Consider the following 25,115-nt stretch of genomic DNA (forward strand, 5'->3'; position numbering starts at 1 on the left):
TTTATTTTGAAGCACAAATTGAAAGATGAATCTAAATATTATTACCATCCTCCTCCTTGATGTAACAATGGTGTGTGTGTGTGTGTGTGTGTGTGTGTGTGTATGTGTGTGTGTGTGTGTGTGTGAGAGAGAGAGAGAGAGAGAGAGAGAGAGAGAGAGAGAGAGAGAGAGAGAGAATGAGAATGAGTGAGGGAAATTATCATCAGAATAGCATTGTGACAATGTAATGACAAACTCCCTCCATTGCTATAGAAATTGCTTTTTCTAGGATACAATTTCAAGGCTGGAGCCCTTCCAATACACTCAAAACTGTCACTTCCAAAGTCAAAGCAGCCAGTCCAAGATCCTCTAATTTTGTGCAAAGGCAAACAGATGTAATAATTACAGTTACAAGTACAATGGTTTAAAATATAGGTCCAATACTTAAGACCATGCTACTTGCTTTCCTCTCCATCCAGGCTGGTATTTTTTTCCCAGGACAATTTCATGATGCTCCTTTCTTGATACTATTTTTGGTTTTTATATTAGATTCGTGCTCAACAGTCCTCCAAACAGCTTTACAAATATAGAAGTGCCTTCTATAAAGTTAGACATGTGATCTACTTTAGATGTTGCTTTAATGCATCTCTAATATTTGCAGTATATGTTCCCAATTTCAATTCTAGAGCAATTACGCTGGTTGGGAATTATACCCAAACCTCCAGATATTGAGAAAATCTCATACAGCTTCTGCATATGGAATGAAAAAAAATATTGTTCTAAAATGGAATTATCCATCCATCCTTGCCATTCTGTGAACAAGGATTCCCTTCTCAGAACACCTACATATGATATTTATCTGTTCCTGAAATATTTCCTGAAAATCCTTTCTCCACCCCACCCCGCAAGCCTTATGTCTTACAACTTCTGAGACTCTAATTATTCTGTAACCTTAAAATATCTTCATGCAAATTTGCAGGATGAAAATTATATCAACTGGGACTTCACTGATTTTTTTAAAAAAATGGGATGAGGTCTACAAAAGTGCATCTCTCTTTTCATCACACTGTGGCCATCAAAGAAACAATATTCAGTTGCAATACAGAATCTGCTACATCCCAGCTAATGAATAGTCAACTAGAAGAAGATCATGGACAATTATTTTTATACATGGTAACTGCAATAAGGCTATCATATGCACAAGGATGGACGAATACAAAAGCACTCATAATGGAAGCATGGATTGTGACAATGGCTGAGTTTGCAGAAATAACTAAATTGACTTGCTTGGTTAAGTTGGGAATTACAATTACTTTTACAAAAGACAGAACACACTTTATGGACACTTTGCTGAAAATGGATAAAAATAAACTGATGATTTCAGGAAGTATTGATAAAAAAGGTCTGTTTATGGGAAGAAGGCAACCATGATGTGTAATTTCAGTGGGTGAAGATAGAAATTATTGAATTTGTAACCGCTGTAAAGAAGACCAGAAGTCCAGAATGATGAAATGTTTGTTTTAAAAGAAATAAAATTTTTGATTTTCGAAAAAGACCAGAAGTCACTTCTTTGGATATTTTTTTCTTTTGCTATCTTTTGCATTTTTATTTTCTTTTTCTTACTTTTTCTTTTATATTTTATATTTCTTTTATATTTTAAAAAAACCTATGTAAAATCTTCTTTTAATAAAAATTACTTTAAAAACAAAATCTGCTTCTGTCTCTTCCTACATAATTCAATCCTCATGGATATTCCGGTCAGGAAGTAAAATCTGCTTTGAGGAAAGGATAATTAAGAGCGAGTGAAGAATGTTTTGTGCATTTATTTCCAATCTGTCATTTCTCTTTTATGTATCTCCACTGCTTTTTTTTCAGTTTCTACCCACTCCCATCAGGATGCCAGGTACAGAGTTCTTCTTGGAAAGGAAGGTGTGATGATACGCATTAGACTGTAAACTCCTGAGGCAGAGACCTGAAGGCAAGAGCTTTCATTGAATATCAAATGCACAGATAATGTCTGTGCATCAGATCCTAATCACATGGTTTAGAATTAATATATCATGAAACTGGATGGGAATCGTGGAGCTGCAACCCAACACATTTGGCAATTGCAGGCAAGGGTAAAAAAAAAAATCAAGATGGCAGAAGCTCTACTAAATTTTACCTGCTTCACGACACAGATTAAAAACAACAAGCAGAGCTTCAAATGCATCATTGCAGCTTCCATCTTCTCTTTTTTGGACCACACACTGTAGACACATTCCTCATTACATGTTAAGGATGCCAAAAAGACAGAGAGCCAACCAGACAGTCACTGCAGATTCTAAACCAGCATTTGAGTGGCGGAATCTAAAGTGAAAAAAAAAAGTGGGGGGAGCTCTCGTTTGTTACTTTAATTTTCAGGAGGATATCAGGAAATTTTTCTGGTAGCTTCTACTTCTATGAGTTCTTTGAGGCTTGCAGCCACAGTTAGAGTTCCCTTCAATATCTCAGTAGGATGATATATCATAAATTAGCAGTATCAATGGTATTTGTAGAATGAGGGAGTTGCCTTGAAGAATACAATTGCTCCCATCCATTGCTTGGAATGCTATATTGTAATTACAAATATATTGGGGGAGGGCAAGGGAAACAAGATTAATAGTGACTTGTGGACAATGATTCCGTCCCGTCCCCCCAATGTTTTGCATGAATGCATGCATGTGTAACTATATATACCTGTATATATAATGGATGGTTATGTGAGAAAGAACTAAGGGGCTTAGGCAATCAGTTGTTGTCTAAGTAATAGCAATAGCAATAGCAGTTAGACTTATATACCGCTTCATAGGGCTTTCAGCCCTCTCTAAGCGGTTTACAGAGTCAGCATATTGCCTCCAACAACAATCCGGGTACTCATTTTACCCATCTCGGAAGGATGGAAGGCTGAGTCAACCCTGAGCTGGTGAGATTTGAACAGCCAAACTGCAGAACTGCAGTCAGCTGAAGTAGCCTGCAGTGCTGCATTTAACCACTGCGCCACCTCGGCAAACTTGGTTTGGTTTTTTCACTAGTTATCCCAAATAATGGAAGAACAGTGAAGATTGTAAACCTTTCTCAAAGGATGAAATAGTATGTTCAAAACAGTCAGTTGATTCAAGAGCAGGAACAGAAATCCAAGTTGCTATTATCTTGGTTCAGCCATCATTGTCCATTCACACACTAGTCATGAAGAGGCCTTAATAGGACTGCATAGTTTACCATAGTATTTCCTAATACTATGGGAGAGAGTATAGATTTGGCTCCCCAAAGATTACATTACTTTTGGCAATCAGGCATCCGCTCTTGGCAATGGTTTTGTCACCAGAAAATCCTTTCACTCCAGAACCATCTTTTGGTTAGCTTTGTACATGCTTCTGACACAAATACAGACAAATCTACAATATTATCATGGAACAAGTCTAACCTATATGTGACATTTTCAACATCTTCTTCTCCAGTTTTGTTTTCACATCCTTTTAAGATTTTCTTTCCTTCCTTTTATATATTGCTTTCCTGGCATGATGGGTAGTAATTCTAGGACACATTCACAAGCTGTGGCTCTTCTACTGTGCAAAGTGCAAATCCATCTCTCCAAAAGAACTTTTAGAAGCCGTACAAAAAGTTAACAAGTAACCTTTGGACTCTGGTGTCCAGCTCAGGTGCTAGTTCTACAGAGTAGAAAATTTACATGCAAATCCAATTTATTTTCAATAATCGTATAATTGAATTTTCAGGCCTTTAAACCTCAGCAGGTATAAAATTAGCACTAGCTTCCCCCAACAGAAAATGTGCTCCTCAATATTTTTTGCTGTTCCATGACTAATATTGAAAGAGGAAGAAAAGAGGTCTGCACTAACTTCTCCATATTCTGCAGCCAAAAATCAAAAGTTATTCATGCTCACATTTTGGGGTTTCTTTTCCCCACCCTAATTTATTCTACTGAAATCAACTGGAACAGAAGGAGATGCAGTTTGAGTGTTGGGGAGATGGCGGAAGAAAATATGCCATTCATGCCTAAGAGAAATAATGAAATGAACATACAGAAGGAGAAAGAGCAGTGTAGGTGGTTTGTCATTGTGATTATAGGTAACCTTGTAAAGCTTTCCCATTTCTAAGCTTTGTCAAACAGTAGCTCAAGCTCTCTAGATTGTCTCACTTGGAAATATAAACTTTGGAGCACAGTAGTGATTAGAGAGAATCAAGCTGAACACCATGAAGTCATTTTTGGTCTTGCCAAAATAAAGATGATTTAATTATTTATATACCTATTTCAGAAGATTATACTAGATGGCAAATCAGATATGAATATTATAAACTAAAGGTTCAAGCTGTTCTATTGCTATATATTTTCAGTGGCATAATCTTTTTTAAAAAAAACTGAAATGAGGGGTTGAATTTTCACTTCTTAAATATATAGCCCAAGGTCAAGTCACCAAAACCTTTGAGCCTTGGGTTCCTCTATATATAATAACAATAAACATGATTCAAGCTGAAAGCAATAATGCACTTTCACACTCCTAAATGATGTTTGCATAAAACAGAGAATATGGCTCTACACTGGAGCTTAAACATTTTAATTGAGGATAAATCTAGCCCTGTTATTAGCACTAACAATAGCACTTAGACCTATACAGTATACTGCTTCACAGTGCTTTACAGCTTCTCTAAGTGGTTGACAAAGTCAGCATACTACCCCCAACAATGTGGGTCCTCATTTTACCCCCTTGGAAGGATGGAAGGCTGAGTCAACCTTCAGACAGTGATAATCAAACTGCTGGTAGTGGACAAAGTCAGCCTGCAATACTGTGTTCTAATCACTGTGTCACCATGGCTAACTAAGTACATGAGTTCAGCATTAGTTGCTGGGGTAAATTACTGGATCCTCTCTCTCCCCCTCCCCCCCCCCCTCTCCCTCTTCTCTCAGCCTTACAGAAGTATGATTGGCAACTACCAGGCTAAATGAACTTTTAGCCTGACATAGAATAGAAATGTATATTATTGTTTTCTCATACTGCTCCATGATTTTGATTTCAATTTTTCATGATTTTTGTGTTTTTACACTGAGAGAACAAAGACTCCGATAAACAGCTCACTGCCTAATGCACCATCTCTCAGCTTCGGTAGGAGCAACTGAAGCCAAGTAGATGTTATGAAAACAGCCAGTTTGTTTGCTCAGTCTAAAAATGGAATGAAAACCCTAGTTTTATAGCAAAAGCATTGCATAGGTGAGAAGAGGCGATTCTCCTTCGCACCTTACCTTCCCCTGCTGCTTCATTTCTGATAATTTCTCTCCATCTTGCCTCAGAGTAGAACAGACAGAGAAAATGGAGATGCACACATTGGATACAGTTTAGATATGAATGGAGCAGACTGGGGGCTACTGTATACATTCATGAAAGCAAAGATAAAATATTTTGCCCTGGCTCTTAATAATTATCAGTATTTTACCTCAGATTAGTGCTGAATATGGAGGTTGTTGGCTGACAAAACTAGATAGTTATGCAGCTACGGCACAATGAAACCATAGAGAAAAACTATCCTATGGATAACAAATTATACATTCTTTGTCTGTGGGCCTGAGGCCACCCCACCCTTCAATCAGCACAGTAAAGCTGACTAAAGGAGATCATAAAATCAAGCCAAATAATCCTGGAACGCAACTTGTCCAGCTTCAACTTTATTGCAACAAACCTCCAATACGTTACATCAAGTGTCTTCTGCTTCACTGTCAAAAGCATGCCCTTCCTTTAGACTGCTTTTCAATATCTTTGGGTGAAGATGCTCCCTGGAGAACAGTTACTTGACCTCTATTCTGTGCCTGGAATATTTAGAGGGAATTGGCAGAAGAGAGGGTTGATGCTTATATATACATCACTGACCTGAATTTTACAGGCAGTGGGGAACAGTAGAAATGAAAAGGAGTAAATCAGAGCTTTGAGTTGAACAATGTGGCACCATTACCACTACTGATTGTCTTTCACATTGAATCAGTGACAGATTCAGTGCTGAAGTGGGAAGAAAACTCTCAGGAACTTCAGCATAAAGTCCCTTCCACAAGCACTCCTCAATAAGCAATGGACCTCTCCCCTTTACAACCCTGTCAGAATCACCTGCAAAAGCAGGCAAAACCATTCATATACAGGTAGTCCTTGACTTACAACCACAATTGAGCCCCAACATTTCTGTTATATTTGTTAAACGGAGCTTTGACCCATTTTATGACCTTTCTTGCCACAGTTGTTAAGTGAATCGCTGAAGTTGTTAAATTAGTAACATGGTTGTTAACTGAATCTGGCTTCCCCACTGACTTTAATTGTCAGAAGGTCTTAAAAGGTGACCACGTTACCCTAAGACAGTGGTCTCCAACCTCGGCAACTTTAAGACCTGTGGACTTCAACTCCCAGAGTTCCTCAGCCAGCTTTGCTGGCTGAAGAACTCTGGGAGTTGAAGTCCACAAGTCTTAAAGTTGCCGAGGTTGGAGACCACTGCCCTAAGACACTGCAACCGTCATAAACATGGATCAGTTGCCAAGTGATTGAATTTTGATCTCATGACCATGGTTGTAAGTGTGAAAAATGGTCATAAGTCACTTTTTTCAGTGCCACTATAACTTCAAACAGTCACTAAATGAACTGTTGTAAGTCAAGGGCTACCTGTATTAAGCAGGTCAAACAGAAAAAATGATTTTTTTAAAAAAAGGGTTAAATCAAGATTAAAGTCAAGAAACAAAATACAATTTGTACTAAACTGGGAGGTCAAATGCACAGATCATCCATTGCTTGCTTGCTTTAAATCTTGCCTTCCCCTAAGGAGTCCCAGAAGTGTACATGGAGATCTCTTCTTCATTTTCTCCCCAAAGAGCCTGACTGTTGAAATAGATTGGAGTGAGGGGGGAAATAGTTACTGTGAGTTTCCATGGTTGAGGATGAACTTAGGTTGCCCGATACTAGTTCAAAAATAGATTCCTTTGCTGAATTTTTTTAAAATGGATGTGAATGTTAAATGTACTTACTATTTCATCAGCTACTATCCTACTTGGTTATTATGCAACTTCCATTTCTTTCTGAAATTGGCTATTTTTCTTGTCTTTCAGTATAATGTCTTTCAGATTCTAAGTTATTCTGGCAATGTTACATTATAGTATTGTATAACAGTGTTAGCTGAATTTTAATCAGGATGTAGCTTTTTTCTAATCTTAGAGCATTTTTACTCTCTCTCCTTACTTGCCCTCATGCTTTCTACTCCAGTCTCCTGGCACCTAGAACATTTTTCTTCTCTTGTCATCCATTCCGCTGCTATCTTTAAAAGCATAATTAAAGCCTTTGCTTCCCATGAAGTATTTCCTACATTTGTTAATACTGGATTTCCATATCAAGGATAGAGAGAGATAGACAAACAGACACAGACACACATGCACACAATGATTGATTTTTCTGAAGTTATTAGTAGCATAGTTTTTATTTTCGAGAAACAGAATCTTCAAAAGCTGTGCGACAGCTGCTGCATATGACAGTTGATGTTAAATCTGGGGCTCCAAATTGGTAGTTACATTCCTTGTTAGCTCTCAACTAATGAAGTTACTTTAAGATTCTGTTTCTCGAAAATAAAAAACTATGCTAGTAATAACATCAGAAAAATCAACAAAGCCTCATCCTACTGTTCATCCTGCTGCTAGCAAACTTTCCATTCCATATCTTGCTTTATTATTACTTTTTCTGCCCTGTTGAGAACAGGCCCATGACATTTTCCCACCTGAGGCACAGAAGCATATGGCATCTTCTACCCAAAAATCAAACTATGTCATATCCAAAGCAGCATTGGGACCTAAGGCAAGGGAAAAAAAAAACCTTCACAAGCACCCTTCTCCTTCCTTGATAGTAGAAATACAGTAGCAATATGTTAAATAACTCAAAAAATGCTTCCTGCTCCATAATACCCCCAAAAAGCTGCCCGAGGCTCTTGTCTCATTCTGCCTATTGCTAAGACTGAAACTTTATCCTGCCATTATACATTACAATTACACATAGCTCATATGTATGGACTAAGCTGGTACTTTCATAATGAAACTTGCTTTATGGCTTGTAGATTTATTTCTCATATCTGAATTCCTTCTTTTCTCAAGGAGTAAATTTTGGTCTCAAACAAAACTGAAGGAAAAGGGGATGGGAAAGAGAAATTTCCTATCTGAGGAGAGACCACAACCTTAAATTCCCACATCTTATCCCAACCCTCATCTGTTTTACTCAATGGATCTCTTCCTGGCTAGCTTGGGATTTGATTTCCCCCCCTCCTCCCCATACGTGAATCTAGATAATTGATCTTCAATAAATATAACTGGTTCCAACTATCCTGTCATTTCCGGATGGCTGCACAAATGTAATACAATAAAAGGACCTAAATATATATTTTCTTCTCTTCCCTTTCTTAACCATTAGTGGCTCTTGAGCATTTGTGGGTGGGAATAGCATTCTACTGATTGTCTGATAAATGCCAGAAAAATAGACATTTTCAATACTGCTAACATTTTCCTTTTTTCATGGGTGCAGCGTGGGTACATTAAACAGTCACATTTGAAGAAAAAAAGTATTGTTGTTAGTATATGGGCTCTGCCACTGTGATGTACTACCTTATTTAAGGGGTAATCCAAATTTAAGTGTCATGTCTGTCTATTAGTTTTAGACTGATGTTTTACTAGAATCTTAAGCACTTCTACTTGGAACTGGGTACCAAATACATTTACTCAGAACTAGGGAATGCTGAACCAAGAAATCTAGTTTCATTATCAGACATGAATAGAACTCACTACACTTTTATGCACGCCCAATTGCCTCAAATCAATAGTAGTATGTGGCACAATGGCTATAAGATGACCTCAGAAACCTCCCTTAGTGCTCATCACAATTTCAGTGTGCTGGACATTTATTTATAAGTATTTTTATATCACCGAGCTCAATAAGCTGGGCACTGTTGGGATGTTCAAAACACATGAATACTCAACTTCCTTCTGACTCACGATTGCCATTCTGAAGGATGCAATGAAACTAGAACTGCAGAGGCTTTTGCTTAAATATCATAATTGTCATCAACTTCATTAATAACATTCGTTCGCTTACACTATTGTGATACAGCCCTTTACACTGGTGAAGTTAGTGAAACAAGGAGGTTGGAAACGTCTATATAGATTGTTGAGGAAAAAACAGGGCATCCTAGACTATACAGTTACCACTAGGTAGCAGAAAGTGGCAAGTCAGAATTTCACAGTGTCATTTGGGTATGAATTGGGATTCTGATGCAAGATGTATGACATTGCCAGTTTTGAGATAAGATGTCATTTTTGGACACTCTTGATAGGTGAAGGATTTTCTTCTCTGAACTAGAACCTAACTTTTTCAGAAGGTAGAAGATAGTATTATTTTTTTGTTTCATGGCTATTTTTAAAGAAACACATTTTTCTAGGTTTTTTTTTCATTGGTTTATTTGAAGGGCTGCACTGCGGTTTTTCTTTATTTCAGGGGTGCAGAGATAAACAGCTGGGTGGGATATGGAGTGGCAAAGATCCTTGATTCCCAGTTACATTAACAATGGTAATAGCATCATTACTGCCCCTTGAGAATTATACTGAAGAAATAAGTAATATGCAGATGGGGATTGTACGGAGGGATTATAGAATCAACGTTGGTACTTGAATCAAGTCCACGTGTTCCAATTTCTTGATTCTGAATATACAGCATTTCATGGATCCCATGATTCCAATAAAACACAAAATAGATTTAAGCTCCCTCCCTCTGAGGTCCTGTGGAGAGGAAAAAGGCGGTGCCACTTTTGCTGCATGGCATAACTAATTCTTGTAAAGTTAAAGGAAATTGGAAATGCTAATGCCAATTTCTGTTCAAAGGGGGGGTGGAGGAAAAAATGGAAAAAGAAATAAAAAGGGAGCGAGTATAAGGGGGAGAGAGAGATAAGGGAGGAAAACAACAGAGGAAATGACTAAGGAATGGGGAGATAGAACAATATATCATTTTTTCCTCCCTCCCCCCCTCCCGCTTGCTTATCCTGCCTTTTCCATGAGGAAGGCATGTACCCACTGTCCTCCCATTATTAAATGGCTGTGCAGCTAATTCTGGCTTGCTACTTTTCTCCGCTAGGTTCATCGAAAGGCCTGGGACTGGCATTGGTACTGGGCTTCCCTTTGCACTTCTGGCATGCATATTCCATGGCTCCTCTGTTGAGAAACATCTAAGACTCCCTCCCAGTCCTTCCTACTGAATCCTCACTCTGTTTTTAGAATGGGAAACCACAAGCTCCCTTTCTCTTTGCAAACAAACGGAGTCTTGAGGCAGAACAGTTGCCTCAGTCCTGGCACGCAGAAGCCTCGCTGAGCCTTTGCCCTCGTGCTATTCATATTATTTACAAGGCTTGCTATCACTAGCTCACCCAGGCAGCAACACAACAACACAAGTCAATCCTGAGCAACCTCATCTCCTGCTAAAATAAGTGGCCCATTTGAGACAGAGACACTTCTGTAGATTTACATTTATCCTAGTCATGGCATATGTAGCATTAAGGCGGCTTTAAGTTTTATCCAGGAATGTAAAGGAAATAGCCCAAGAGTCTCTCTTTTGTTCCTTTACATGAAGAATGTTTCTAGTGCTTATTAGGTTAAAAGGATTAGGGAGAAAGTATTTTAACTGTCAAGTGATGATGCTTCTGTCCCATAGAGCTACCTTCTCCAATCTCACCCTGCTCAAAAATGATGTATGGTAATTTTCATCATACTGACTTGCTGAATGGTGGGGCTATTATCAAAATTCACACCAAATTCACATTGCTTAATATATAAGTCAGCAATGGTTTCCTCTTATCTTCGCTACCAGTTCGGAACCGGGAGTGCACACATGTGTGCACATGCTTTGCTCATGCGTGGCACTTCTGTACATGTACAGAGCATCCATGATGACATCTGGGTGAGTGGGCGGAGTCTCCCACCACCGCTACGAGTTCGCCCAAACAGGGGCAAACCGGCAAAATACTACCTCTGAATAAATCATTTCTTTTCCTCAGCTCTTGCCTAAATAAACGTAGGACTCCACTATTATGTCATCAACTTAATTTCTTCTTCTTCTTCTCTGTAAGTAAATTATAAACCCAGCCTGTAAAGGAAGGTCAGATAGAAATAACCTGGACCAGAACATTCTAAGTAGTACCAACAACATTGGGGGATTCCCTTCCCCTGTGAATATGGGCATTCATTTCACTGAGTGAAGTGCTGTTGAATCAGGAAGCATTCCCTTCCTAATTTTGCACATGGATAACTTTGTATGGTGGCTGATTTGTCATAGTTTATTCTTTCTTATTATATTAATGCTGTTTTTAACTGATGTGACTTGTTGTGATTTAACAATATTTATTGTTGTATGGTAACGCTCTACAGGCTAGCTTGCCAGCAGTGAGTATAAATGTAATGATAAATAAATAAATGCTACCTTGGAAGAAAAGTAGAGAACCAGTGTGAGAATATATTGACAAAATCACAGTTCAGAATTGTGTGAGAGCATTTATTTTAATAGAGAACCTACAGCAACCCACCTGAATATATTTTATATTCATTCATTCTCTCTCTCTCTCTCTCTCACCCTCTCCCTCCCTCTTTCATTCTTCTCCTTCCTTCTCTCTCTCCATTCATATGCCACCTATTATCATGACTCTAAGTGTTGTAAGACATTTTGACAGTTTAGTTTAATATTATGATTAGAGGGGAGCTGAGAAGCAGGTAGTAAGGGAAGAGCACAGAGGGCAGGGAAAGGAAAGCTACCATTCTAATAGGAATATGCAGGGATTTATATATGGAGAGAAGTGGATTAGAAGGGAAGTAGAGAAAGACGGAGAAAGGATGGGGTGGTGTTGGGGGGGTCGATATAGGGAGATACAGGAAGGGAAAGAGAGACAAAAAGAAAAAAGGCAGAGCAAATGAGCTTTTGAGTGGGAGGGGTGGGGGGGAGTGAGAATGCAGAAGCAAACAAGCTGCAAGAAATTCTAAGGAAGTGAGAAAATAATTGCTACCCATTGTTATCTGTTAAGTTATTTCACTGTTTTTATTCATCACAAGGGGGAAGAGAACTTTCTGTGCCATTGGCAGAATTTCAAAAAAAAAAAAAACCAACCCAAACTCTTTAACAGGCCTGTATACTCTCCTGCCCTTTAAAAGACATAATTGCTATGAATGGTCTTCCTGTTACTCAATTCTCAACCCTGATAGGGAAAGCATCACTTCCCGATTTATTTATTTCAGCAATTTGGGATAGCTGAATGCTTGAAACTACGAAACACAGTGACTGCCTCTTCCACCACCACCCCTTTAGAAAAATTATCTAAAATATTTGAGCAACTCTTAGGGAGATTTGTCTTAGTCTTCCATTTGAACACTTATTTGGCTCATACATGTTTGATTTCATCTCTGTGATTGCACTGGATGTTCCCCAGATGATTTCTGGAGTTGGGAGTGTACAGCGAGTGTTGGTGGAGCAATTAAGAGAAAGCCGCAGCATCTATACGGCAAAGGGAGTTAACACAGAAGAACCTCCAAAGGTGAGAAAGATTTCAAAGATTATTTTAGATCAGTGAGACACTACACAGCAAAGTGAAATGAAATAAAAAGTGAGAACAGTGTTAGTGCAGCAACAGCAGCTTAAAAAGTCACGAGTATAAATACTTCTAACCTTTCTTAACACAAACAGCTTACTTCAGGGATGGATAAATCTGTCCTGTTCAATTGTACCTACTTATTAAAATAGGCATGAAGGTTCTTCCTCTTACTCAACACTATGATATTCATAACATTTGCATGAAGATTTGCATACAATGAAGGCATTTTGGTAAGCCGTTTTCGAAGCAATTCCCCCCAATAGATTGAATTATGTTCTGCATTTTCCCCAAATATTACGTGCTATTGCACACTATTATCTAACATCCCTATTTTTCTGTGCTTCTTTTTAGTTTTAAACTGTAATGTGTTGATTTAAGTGAGCGAGATCAATGTAGTTGAAGTCAGGCTCAAATTGAGTACGTTCACATAAATATTTGGAGGAAATTATATTTTTTTTTCCTGCTTTACTTCAAAAGCTCCAGTAAGATACCCTTTAGCACCAGTGTAGTTCTAAGACTTCGGCTCTTGAGAATAGCTTCCTTTAAGCTTTGAAGCACTGCATTTCCCATGATTTTCCTGCATTTCTGGCAAATAGTTGCTTGCAAAATTTCCACACATAAATCTCTCTCCTAAATATGTACATTAGGATTCCTGTATGTATTTGAGTTGGCAATGATTTTTTTTCTTTTACCATTCTCCTATATTTCACCTTCAGTTTTTTATTCTCCTTAACCCAATGGAATGAAAGAAAGTAAATGTGGAATATATGGACTCAGGATGCTTTGTTTATCTGTCAATCTATATTCCAGCAATAGAACTCTAAAAATAGGACAGAAATGTGGCTTTGTGGGAGAATCTGAAAACAACAACAACAACAAAGATTGGGTGTGAAAATGGGCCAGACCCAGGCTGGGTTGAGAGGTAGGGGAAAACAGTATGGGGGAAAAAAATCCCAATGTGTTGAGTAGTGACTTAGGATGCTGCTGGTTCCATTCTTAAACTATCCTCCCTCCACCCCTTCGATATAACCCAGGCTGGAGCTGCTATTAAGAAAAAAAATCCAGAAATTAGGCTCTGCAGGTTTTCCCTGCAGCCTTGGACCTGGATATCTGCGAGACCGCCTCCTGCTACATACCTCCCAACGGCCAATAAGAACTCACAGGCTGGGCCTCCTCCGGGTGCCGTCGACCGGACAATGCCGGCTGGCGGCCCTCGGGGTAGAGCCTTTTCTGTAGTTGCTCCGGCCTTGTGGAACGATCTACCCAAAGAGATCCGGACACTTCCCCACTCTCACGGCCTTCCAAAAAGCCACAAAATCTGGCTGTTCCGGCAGGCCTGGGCTGCTGACCCAGAATGAGGTCCAGCCCCCAGCTTAGTCAAGTGTATGGTGTTTTCCTTTAAATTGTTCTCATCTTTCCCTATTTTTAAATTATTTTGTTTTATCTTTGTATTTGTAAGCCGCCCAGAGTCCTACGGGATTGGGCGGCATATAAGTTTATTAAATTACGAATTACGAATTAATTTCCCACCTCAGTATTCTTTCCAACTAAGTCAGGGGGTCTAGAGAATATACTGGTAGTCCCCGACATAGCACCACAATTGAGCCCAAAATTTCTATTGCAAAGTGAAACATTTGTTAAGTGAATTTACCTCATTTCTTGTCACCATTGTTAAGTGAATCACTACAGTTCTTAGTGAGTAAACCTGGTTATACGTGAATCAGACTCCCCCATTGGCTTTGCTTGTCAAAGGCTGCAAAGGCGATTGCATGACTACCACCACCCACTCAGGACATTGCAGCCATCATAAATATGAGTCAGTTGCCAAGTGTCTGAATTCTGATCATGTGATATGGGGTGGATGCAATTGTCTTAAGTGTGAAAAGGTGTCATCAGGTCAGTTTTTCAATGCTGTTGTACTTTGAAAAGTCACTAACCAGAGGTGGGTTCCTGCAAGTTCTAACCTCTTCTATAGAAGAGGTTACACAAATCTACCGTGCCGTTTAGAACCGGTTCCAGCTCCCTCCCTCTCCCCGCCCGCACCATGCTTTCCCTGACTGCCACTCCTGATTGGCTAGCTCACCAATCGCCCGCCCGCCTCTAGAGTCCTATCTAAACCTTAAAGTCTTAAAGCTGTCAAGTTTGAACACCCTGGTTTTTTTTAAGGTTAGGAGTGCAAGGGTCTTGTAACTTGATAGTCTTTAAGACTTGCGTGCTTCAAATGCCAGAGTTTCTGAGCCAACATGTTTGGTTGCTAAGCAAGAGCGTTGTTAAGTGAGTTTCACCACATTTTACAAGTTGGCCATGCCCACCCAGTCACATGACTGCCAAGCCACTCCCACTCAGTCACATGGCTGGCAAGCCACGGCGACTGATCAAATGGCTGGCAAGCCACTCCCACAAAGCAGGCCACACCTACAGAAGAGGTTCTAAAAAATTTTGAAACCCACCACTGCACTAAACAAACCTCTGTAAGTCAAGTAACTTTCCAAAAACTGGAAAGAATGGGACCAAATTTAGCAGAGTGAGTGTCAGGATCAGAGGTGAGCTGCTCCTGGTTCTGCACAGTTTGGATGAACCGGTAGTGGCGGCAGCAGGAGGCTCTGCCCCCTGCCCGGTCACTTCTGTGCATGCACAGAAGTGTTGCAGGTGAACCAGTAGTAAAAATAATGGAAACCCACCACTGGTCAGGAAGGAATCTGGCAAAAAGAAAGAATGAGTTCAAAACAGGCCTGAGCTGGCTAAGAGTTGAGAGAAACAAATTTTCCCTCAGTGTGACCCTATGGATCCCTCAGAAAAGAAGCAAGGTACTGGCATTACTGTAATCTAAGCCTTTCTCCTTTTTTTCCCAATCCCTTGACTCGAAGCATAAGCAGCCTATGCTTTCCAACTGAATGTTTCCCAATGCACACATACATACAAAAGTAAAGCACTGTAACAAGGGATACGAGAAGAAAGGCAAAGGCATGTCCATGAACACCAGATGCAACACATCCTTCATTGCACAGATGCCTCTATGACGGCAGCCGGAAAAGGAATTGGGAAAGGATGGCAGAAGCTAAGCTCTGTGTGCTTCTCTACCTTGTTTTCATAATTTTTGGCAAACACACCATTCTCTGTAGCAAGTGCACCTGCTTTATTGTATACTGTTTATTCCCCATCATAAAGACAATAGGAGCTGTAATTTGAGCAGTTGAACAACCTATAATCAAGAAGGAAAACAACCCAAACCACCACAATCTCATCTTTAGAAGAAGGAAGAATGAACATGGTGGGTCTCACTTGTCAGATTTGGATCACAGTCCTGGGCACATATTTTTCGGAAGTCAGATTGAGTTAACAGAGGCTCACTTCAGAATGTATACAGCATTGAATCCTTTGGAATTTTTGTTCTCACAATTTCCTTCCTTCCTGAATGGCATACATAATCAAACAAAAAACTCTTTTGTTTTTGCATATAATCAAATAATATTTTTTAAAAACAATAGAAATTTTTAAAAACCTTATAACTATTTTAAAAGCACCATAAAGGAAGTGGTTTGTATTTTAGTTTTTTTCCTGAAATCCAGACTTCTGCTAAAGCACATGGAAGTCGTGGCTAAAGGGACTTTTGCCCAGCTTCAGCTGGTGCCCCAATTATGATCCAACTTGGACCAGTGTGCCTTAATATCTGTAAATCGTACTCTAATTGCAACCAGATTGGATTATTGTCATATGTAGAACTGCCTGTGGGGATGACCAAAGTGTGGTAGTAGGGACGTCTGGGTGTAGCAGTGGGTGAACTAAGATGTGTCTAAGGACCAAAGCTGACACTATGGTGAAGACCAATGGCAGGCAACAAGCCCAAGCCAAGGAACCTCTCCAGAGAAGACCTGTCAAGAGATTGTCCACTTGTATTCCATTCATCTGCTCTTCATGAAGATATTGCAGGACTATGTGAACGTATGAGTACGAATGCTGGCACACTTGGAAAAGACATCATGCTCATAGCTGCTGTAATGGCTATAAGGACACTAATTTCACTAAGCCCCATTTTCTAAAGCCTTTTAGAATTACAACTATTGTAACGCTAAAAGAGATCTGAGCAGCAGGTCTAAATAAAATCAACTGATGAGTGATCCTGTATTCTAGAACAAAGTATCAATTAACAATTTATTTAAAGAACTTAAGATTATTAACAAAATGCTTGCTACAATTCAGTCTAAGAAAGTTTTAAATGGAGTAAGGAAAGGAAAAGAGTCCTTGCAGATTTTACTCTGCTAGTTGTTGTTGACTATATGGGTGGTGCTCATCTCCATTTCCAGGGCATGAGCCAGTGCTGTCAAAAGATATTCCACAGTCATATGGCCAGCATGATGTTATGGAGCACTGTTTCATCCCCACCAAAGTGGTACCTATTTATCTACTCACATTGCATGCTTTCAAACTACTAGGTGGGCAGTAGCTAGGTGAAGACAGGTAAGAGATCGCTGGAATAATAAGTTTGAAATGTTAGAGCTTTTGTTAAGGGCTTTTGAAATTAAATAATAGAATAATACCTTTATAGGAATGCAAAACGTTAGATTTCAGTGGAAAGAGAAGGAGGAAGGGAGGGAGGGAGAAATTTGAAACAGACTGAAGAGTACTAGAGGAGATCAAAGACTTGCGGACTACAGAATGACAACAAAAAAGAAAGAAACACCATTCCTTTTTACTTTTGTACTTGATGAATGGCTGTTACTAGAAAAGCAGTGAATCTTACGGAAATGACAAAGGCATTATATTTGAGACATTTTAAGGGAACTTTAAGGAATTGGGGAAAAATTCACAGCATCCATATCTTCTTATGTGAGTGTATGAAAAAATGTGAAAAAGATCTTGAAGAAAGACAAAACATGAGATAGAAATAATATGAGTACTATAAAATACATAAGGAGGGCAGGGACATTATGGATAATATATAAAACTATGCATTGTGCAGAGAATGTATTTTTCACTGTCTCTTAAGATTAAAAGTTTGGGTCACCTAATAATTTGGATGGTGGGAGGATCAGGACAGATCAAGGGAAATATTTCTTCACCTTGCACAAAATTAAGCTATGGAATTTGTGAAAAGAACCGTGAGGGTCTCTAACTTGGATGGCTTTGATAAAAGATCAAATTAATTCACAAAAGTGAGCACTCCCTTTGAAATAATGGACTAGGGCACAGGAATAGAAAGTGCAGAAAATTGAATGACATAAACATTTCTTCTGATCCAGCAATATTTTTCCTCATTTTTTTTCAGTCTTTTTAAGAAGAGACTGGACAGCCACTTGTCTGAAATGATATAGAGTTTCCTGCTTGACAGGGGGTTGGCTTAGAAGACCTCCAAAGTCCCTTCCACTCTAACCTGATGGATGGATGGATAGATGGATGGATGGATGGATGATGGATGATGGATGGATGGATGACGATATCCAAGTCCTATATTTTCATGGATGGCAGAAAAAGTAGTTCTATTGGTTAATGTTTTCATCATTTGGAAAAATTGCATGTCTGGTTTTGTTGGAAGTTTCCAAGGATTGAGTCTTCCAGTATGAAGATTTTCAAAGATTTTCAATTTATATGGTTGTCAAACATAGTTTATTTACCATGCATAGAACAATGCTGTTAGTCATAATGATTTAGCAGCATGACCCATAACTGAAGATGATTTAAAGCATCAACTTGAAATCTTTCATTTTAATCATCTGTTCTCTTATAGTTGCTATACAGTTATATATTTTTCAAAGTAATGACATTATGGTTGCTAATACATTCACACTAATTAGGCACATTTGATAACAGTGTTGTTTACATGCATCTAGCCTAATATTTTATGTTACTATTATTTGGCATTTTAATGTAGTTATTAAAAGATTAAAAGCTGTTGCTTGAAACATCAGAACTATTCTGAGCAGAGATTAAATGGGCAGGCCATTGGTTTTATGACTCACAAAATGTTATATTTATAATAATAAATGATAAATCATAAAATGCTTACAATGATTCAAAAATTAGTGGGCAACTTTGCCAATCCTTTCCAATAGCTGAACAGATATTTGCTACCCCACAATATCATTATTAGTGAAAATGTATCATCAGTTTTAAGCTTTGAATTTATCTGCCCATATGTATAGAAAAGAAGCCTTTCACTCTGTGATATCATTATTTCAGAACCTAGAAATTGATGATCATATCAAAAGAGTTGAGAATGATACTATAATGTTACTGTTGCCTGATGTGGATACATTCAGCCCATAGTTATTTTTTGCCGAATGGTATCAGCTCTGTTTAAAAATGTTGTTTCTACAGTTTTGATGCACATCAAGTGGAAAAGAGCCAAAGTCATCCAGAACTGAAAACCCTCTGTGGTTCACTTCTCTCACACCCAGCTCTCTCCCTCTATATCACAAGGTTCCTGTGAAGATAACATAAGAATAAAATAGAATGGAATGGAATAGGAATGGGAATAGGATAGAATTGAAAGATACCATGGAGGTCTAGTCCAATCCACTGCTTAGGCAGGAAACCCTACACCACTTCAGACAAATAGTTATCCACATCTTCATAAAAACTTCCAGTGTTGGAGCATTTACAACTTATAGAGGCAAGTTGTTCCACTGATTCATTATTCTAACTGTCAGGAAATTTCTCCTTAGTTTTAAGTTGCTTGTCTCTTTGATTAGTTTCCACCAATTGCTTCTTGTCCTACCCTCAGGTGCTGAGATGAGATGAGGAGAAGCTCTGTATCAAAATATAACTGTTAATCAGACCCTTACTTATCAACTATTGAGCTTATTTCGCTGAGTTAATGGAAACTTGTTCCACCTTATTTGAACTTCCTCAGTAGCAATCAGAGAATGACAACAGAAAAATGGTAGGATCGTGGCCAGGAAGAGTAAAAGAAGGACTGAAAGCAAAAGAATTCAATTGAACTGAGAGTAAAAGACTTCAACTGAGTTTCAGCCTTATTGGAGCAAGCATTTAATTCTCTTGAAAGTCTTGCAATTGTTGACTGTACTTTTACCACCCCAGGAAGCCAGATGGGCCCTGCTCAAGGCCTCAACAAAGCCAGATGTGGAAGGCAAGATTCAGAGAAACCTGCCAAACACTGAAGCAAATAGAGCAGGCCATAATGCATCAGAAGCAGAGAGTGACAAATACACTACTGAAAGGTGCTTGTAATCTCTCCGGATGATCTCCTTGGTTCAGGAGAGCAAAACAAGGAAACGTTTTATGACAAAAGGATCTTTTAATACCAGTGGAGAGGAATTATCTAGAATTTCTTCTGCATTCCATAAACTTAATAAGTAAAATACAAGCAAGAACTGAGTAAGAGGAAGGTAGTTATAAACATAGGAAGCAGAGAGAAGGATGATTCAAGCATATTGATTAGGTACAAGAAGGCAAACTATAGTGGTGAATATGAAGTTGGCGAAGCGCTGCAACTCCTAATATAGAAAAAGATGTGTCACTGATGAGCAGTTCCTAGACATTAAGGAAGGACAAAATACTAAGTTTGTTTTGCATCATTCCCCAATTTTAAAGCATTATATAGTTTTGCACATTATTTGTGACTATGCTTAATATGCTATTGTTCATCATATTAATGCTATTAATTAATTGTTAATTAATGTTGATGTCAATGAGATCGTAAGTTCTTGGGAAGACTCCAGTGCATATGAAAGCCAATGCCAGTTAAAGAATTAGCAGCAGTGACTTCATATTACAATATTAACACAATTGCTAATAATATTATTATGGCTGAGGCATTCATGGTTGCCAAATTACAACCTAGAGAATTACACTCTTATCTCCTGTCCTAACAGCCATTACTCCCAAAGTGTCATCCATCCTCTTGTTTGCCAGTTGAAATAAACCAAATTCCCAGTCGTGAAGAGTCAAATGAGCTGTGGAATTAATGTTTTCATTTGGTATCTGAAGACTCTAGGCATGAGCTTGGGCTCAATGATCTCCAAGATCCCTTCCATGCTTTACATTACATTCTTTTAAAATAATTTCATCCAATACTCTAGCAAGTAATCTGAACAACCTATATCTTCTTCTTTCCATTCTCATCAATAGAATGTATGCCTGTAGATGTGTCTTCTTAGGGATCCCATTGCTTCTATGTTTTATGGGATGTGTAATCCAAAGCCAATGTGATCACTGACAGCAGCTTTTCAAATGTATGTCAAAGTCCATCCAGTTGACTTGAGTACAAAAGCTCTGAATGGATGCGCAAGCTAATATTTCACAGACTCCCTGAAAGCTGAAGTTGCCACAGGCTAAATTGGCCTTGAGAGCAAGCTTTTACCTGGCATCTAAAGGGATCTGCTGATGGCGTCATTGGCCACAGCATTTAACCTGAGTTATTCAAAATAGATGGCAATTGAAAGGTCACAGCATGCAGTGGAGTTTACCGCTGAGAAGCAAGCCCAGCATGAACAGTCTGCAGGAGAACTCAGTTGTGTTCTGCCATTATCTGCCAAATTGTTATTATTTATACCATCAGTGTGCTTGGTGATTTTGTCAAAAAAGCAAGAAAAAAAAGAAGATAACTTGCTTGAAGCAGCTGAAATTCAGCTTCGGGGTTTGGGAGACAGGAGATAGAATAAGAGGACAGGAGACAAGAACGGCAGCCAAGAATATGTTATGTCTTTATGCTTAGGAATTCACCTCAAGCCTAAGATCCTTTTTGTACCATGAAAGGGAAAAGTTCAAAGATGGAAAATAGTAATTCCAGCCTGAAACAAGGTCCCTGACCATAATACTAATAATACTAATACTACTAATAATGATGATGATGATGATGATGATGATGATGATGATGCACCACACTGCATTTTGCCAGCATTATATTTATAGTTTTGCTTCAAAATAAGCAATTTCTGCTACTTTCCTGCCCAGGTTCGCCTGGTGCACCAATTGCAACCCTATCTGGACAGGGAGGCACTTCAGATAGTCCCCAAGACTGCACTATTGTAATGCGCTTTACATGGGCTGCCCTTGAAAAGTGTTCGAAGACTTCAGCTAGTCCAAAATGCAGCCGAGCGAGCTATTGTGGGTGCACCTAGGTACACCCACATTACACCTATCCTCCGCGAGCTGCACTGGCTGCCTATTGGTCTCCGGACTCACTTCAAGGTGCTAGTTGTTACTTATAAAGCCCTACATGGCATTGGACCTGGATACCTGAGAGACCGCCTCCTGCCAATTACCTCCCCAAAACCAATTCGATTGCACAGGCTTGGCCTTCTCCGCTTCCATCTGCCAGCCAATGCCGGCTGGCGACCCCCAGGGGAGAGCCTTCTCTGTTGCTGCTCCAGCCCTCTGGAACGAGCTCCCCATGGAGATCCGGACCCTTACTACCCTCCCGGTCTTCCGTAAAGCTACTAAGTCCTGGATGTTCCGGCAGGCTGGGGGCTGTTAAAGCTCCCAGCCCCGTCTTAATTGTGACTGTTGTGGATTTTAAAATTGTATTGTCTTATTTATTCCCTCCCATGTTTATTGTGAGCCGCCCAGAGTCCTTCGGGAGTGGGCGGCATACAAAACCAATAAACTCAAACTCAACTCAATGAGGACCCGGATTGTTGTTGGGGGCAATATGCTGACTCTGTAAACCACTAGAGAGGGCTGAAAGCCCTATGAAGCGGTATATAAGTCTAACTGGTATTGCTATTACTATAACTCAAAGAACACAAATAGAAAGTAGAATAAGTGTCCTTCTCTGTGGACAACCTAACTCCATTCATACATTAAAAGTAAAGGTAATGGTTCCCCTCGCACATATGTGCTAGTCTATCCCAACCCTGGGGAGGGGGAGGTGCTCATCTCTGTTTCAAAGCCAAGAGCCAGTGCTATCCGAAGACGTCTCCATGGTCATGTGGCCAGATTGACTAAATGCCAAAGGTACACAGAGCGCTGTTACCTTCCCACCAAAGGTGGGTCCTATTTTTCTACTTGCATTTTTATGTGCTTTTGAACTGCTAGGTTGGCAGAAGCTGGGACAAGTAATGGGAGCTCACTCCATTATGCGGCACTAGGGATTCAAACTGACAACCTTTCTGATCGACAAGCTCAGCATCTTAGCCACTGCGCCACCGCGTCCCTAGTCGTGCTTTATATCTATTAAAATATAGGGTCACACAGAAGGAAAATGGGGTTGTATCTTAACCTAATCGAGTTGACTAGAGTGATCTGCAGGAGACTTTTTTTTTTTTAACTTATGCACATCTGGTATGTGAACTCAATCCAAGCATTCTTTATGCTTGGGAACCCTGATCAGGCAGGCTTCTCAGGCATGTGGTTTTTACTTTTTTTGGAGAAAACACATATAGAAGCCTACTGAAGATGTTTTCAATGTGCCTTGGCCAGATACTTCAGCAACAGGGCCATGCATGAAAGATACTGGTCCTGGATACATGAATTCTTACAGCTATTCCTGATTTTTTTTCCCTGACAAATGCCTGAATGGAGGTAAGAACAGAACAATCTACTCTACTGCTAACATCTAATCAAGCCTTGAAATATTCAGTATGCCTTTATTTATTGATTTTAAAGTTCTACAGCCACACTCTAAGCATTAGTCACAGTGTGTGCACAAGACAAAAACTTGGGAGTAATTATTATTTTGCAAACACTGAATGGAGGGTCCTTATGGATAGCAGCAAATTTTCATTCTCCAACAGTTTAAAAGTGTGGCTAGGAGTATTTTGAAGGGGACGGATTCAAAGGTTACAAGTTCTATTTTATATTTTTACCTAAGTGCCTTTCCCTATCTTGATTTTTTTTAAAGTTATTGGGTGGGTGAAATGTAAAACATCAATCTGCTAAGTAAGAGGCAGATGAACTTGCTGCTCAGCAACCATCCTCTGCCAATCTGGCAATGTATTTATTAATTGATAGTATACTAGTAATTTATAAGCTTGTTTATAAAAGTTCCTGAACCAACTGCCTATTTTACTCCATGGCCTCAAATCCTGGGAATTTAGCATAAATGCAGAGACATTCAGATGAATTACAAGAATATAGTTTTACAAACTTGTGAGAGCTAGGAGAATGTTCAATTATGCTCTTGATTAATACAGCTTTTCCTCATCTAGTGGTCCATCAGAATGGAACTGAAGCCAGTAGTGAATACACTTTTGTTTTCTTTCTCCATCAATCTCTTTCTTCTCATCCAGGTCAGAAACAATTGCTTCTGTGCCTACTGCTGAGAATGGCATAGATAGAACTGCTTCAGCTGGAGAACATTCTTCCTATAAATATCCTACAATTCCATCAGACTCACACCAATGTTGAATAAGTGACTTGAGCCAAACTGTACCATGTGATCATTAAGTCACACAATTGGGTCTTAAGATCCTGCACAAGGCTGCACAGCAAAAAAATGAGACAAAAACTTAGAAAGCTACTAAAGTAGGTAGACCTATGGAGTAATTCATTATAAGGCAGCAGCATCTGACTTTCACGGCATATATAAGTCACAATTTTTTTCTAAAGATCTTAAGGTTTTACTACATTAGCTACCCCAAAAATTTGAAGCATTGTGTAAGATGTAGATCTGCATTGAAAAATCAGGAATTGATTCAAACATATCATTCATCTCTAGGAAAACTTGAGGATATCAAATTTACATAAACAGATTAATTCAAAACACATTTTACATTTATGTCAGTGACCTGTGATCCATTCCCAGAGATCCAAATGGATTCAACCGTGCTATTCCATTAAATGAGCCTTGAAAATCTGGTTCTGTGTTAGATCAGCTATGGATCTACCTGGAATGGGTTATATTTTGTATGTTTCTGATAGGTTTGTTCATCCTGGCAACAGCTATCTATTATTTAATTATTTTATTAAACTAATGCAACAGGCTTGATTATTTATTTATTTTTAACCAACCTGCCAATTGGAGTAAATATGAGTTGGGCAACCATATAAATTTAAAGTATAAACCAATATAAATTTTGCTTCCAGTGCCAACAATTAGTGTTACAAACTAATGTGTCAACAAGATCAACAACAAAGCACTGCTACGGCAACGATCTCAGTTTATATTGCTAAGTATCACCTAACAAATCTAAACCTCACATTAATTTGGATGGTAAAGCGTATCCAGATAGCTGGGTCTTGAGAACTCCAGCTTGTCTTTCAAAGGTGATTCTCAAGCACATATTCAACTTCTGATTGTTTATACCAGTGGTTCTCAACCTGTGGGTCGGGACCTCTTTGGGGGTCGAATGACCCTTTCACAGGGGTCACCTAAGACCATCGGAAAACACATATTTTCAATAGGTCTTCGGAACCGAGACACCAATTTTATGGTTGGGGGTCACCACAGCATGAGGAACTGTATTAAAGGGTCGCGGCACTGGGAAGGTTGAGAACCACTGGTTTATACCTCCAGATACATGAATAGGACATCACTCATGAACTGCCAAGGCCTGCACCTAATAAAGGGTATT

General features: G+C 39.1%; 1 protein-coding gene across 2 annotated transcripts in view; it reads right to left on the reverse strand.

The window, feature by feature from the left end:
• ELFN2 (extracellular leucine rich repeat and fibronectin type III domain containing 2) overlaps nucleotides 1-25,115 on the reverse strand; it is a 175,252-nt gene that overhangs the window by 83,707 nt on the left and 66,430 nt on the right. The window lies entirely within an intron of this gene.

The sequence above is a fragment of the Thamnophis elegans genome, chromosome 7 (assembly GCF_009769535.1).
Source record: "Thamnophis elegans isolate rThaEle1 chromosome 7, rThaEle1.pri, whole genome shotgun sequence".
Taxonomy (NCBI): Eukaryota; Metazoa; Chordata; class Lepidosauria; order Squamata; family Colubridae; genus Thamnophis; species Thamnophis elegans.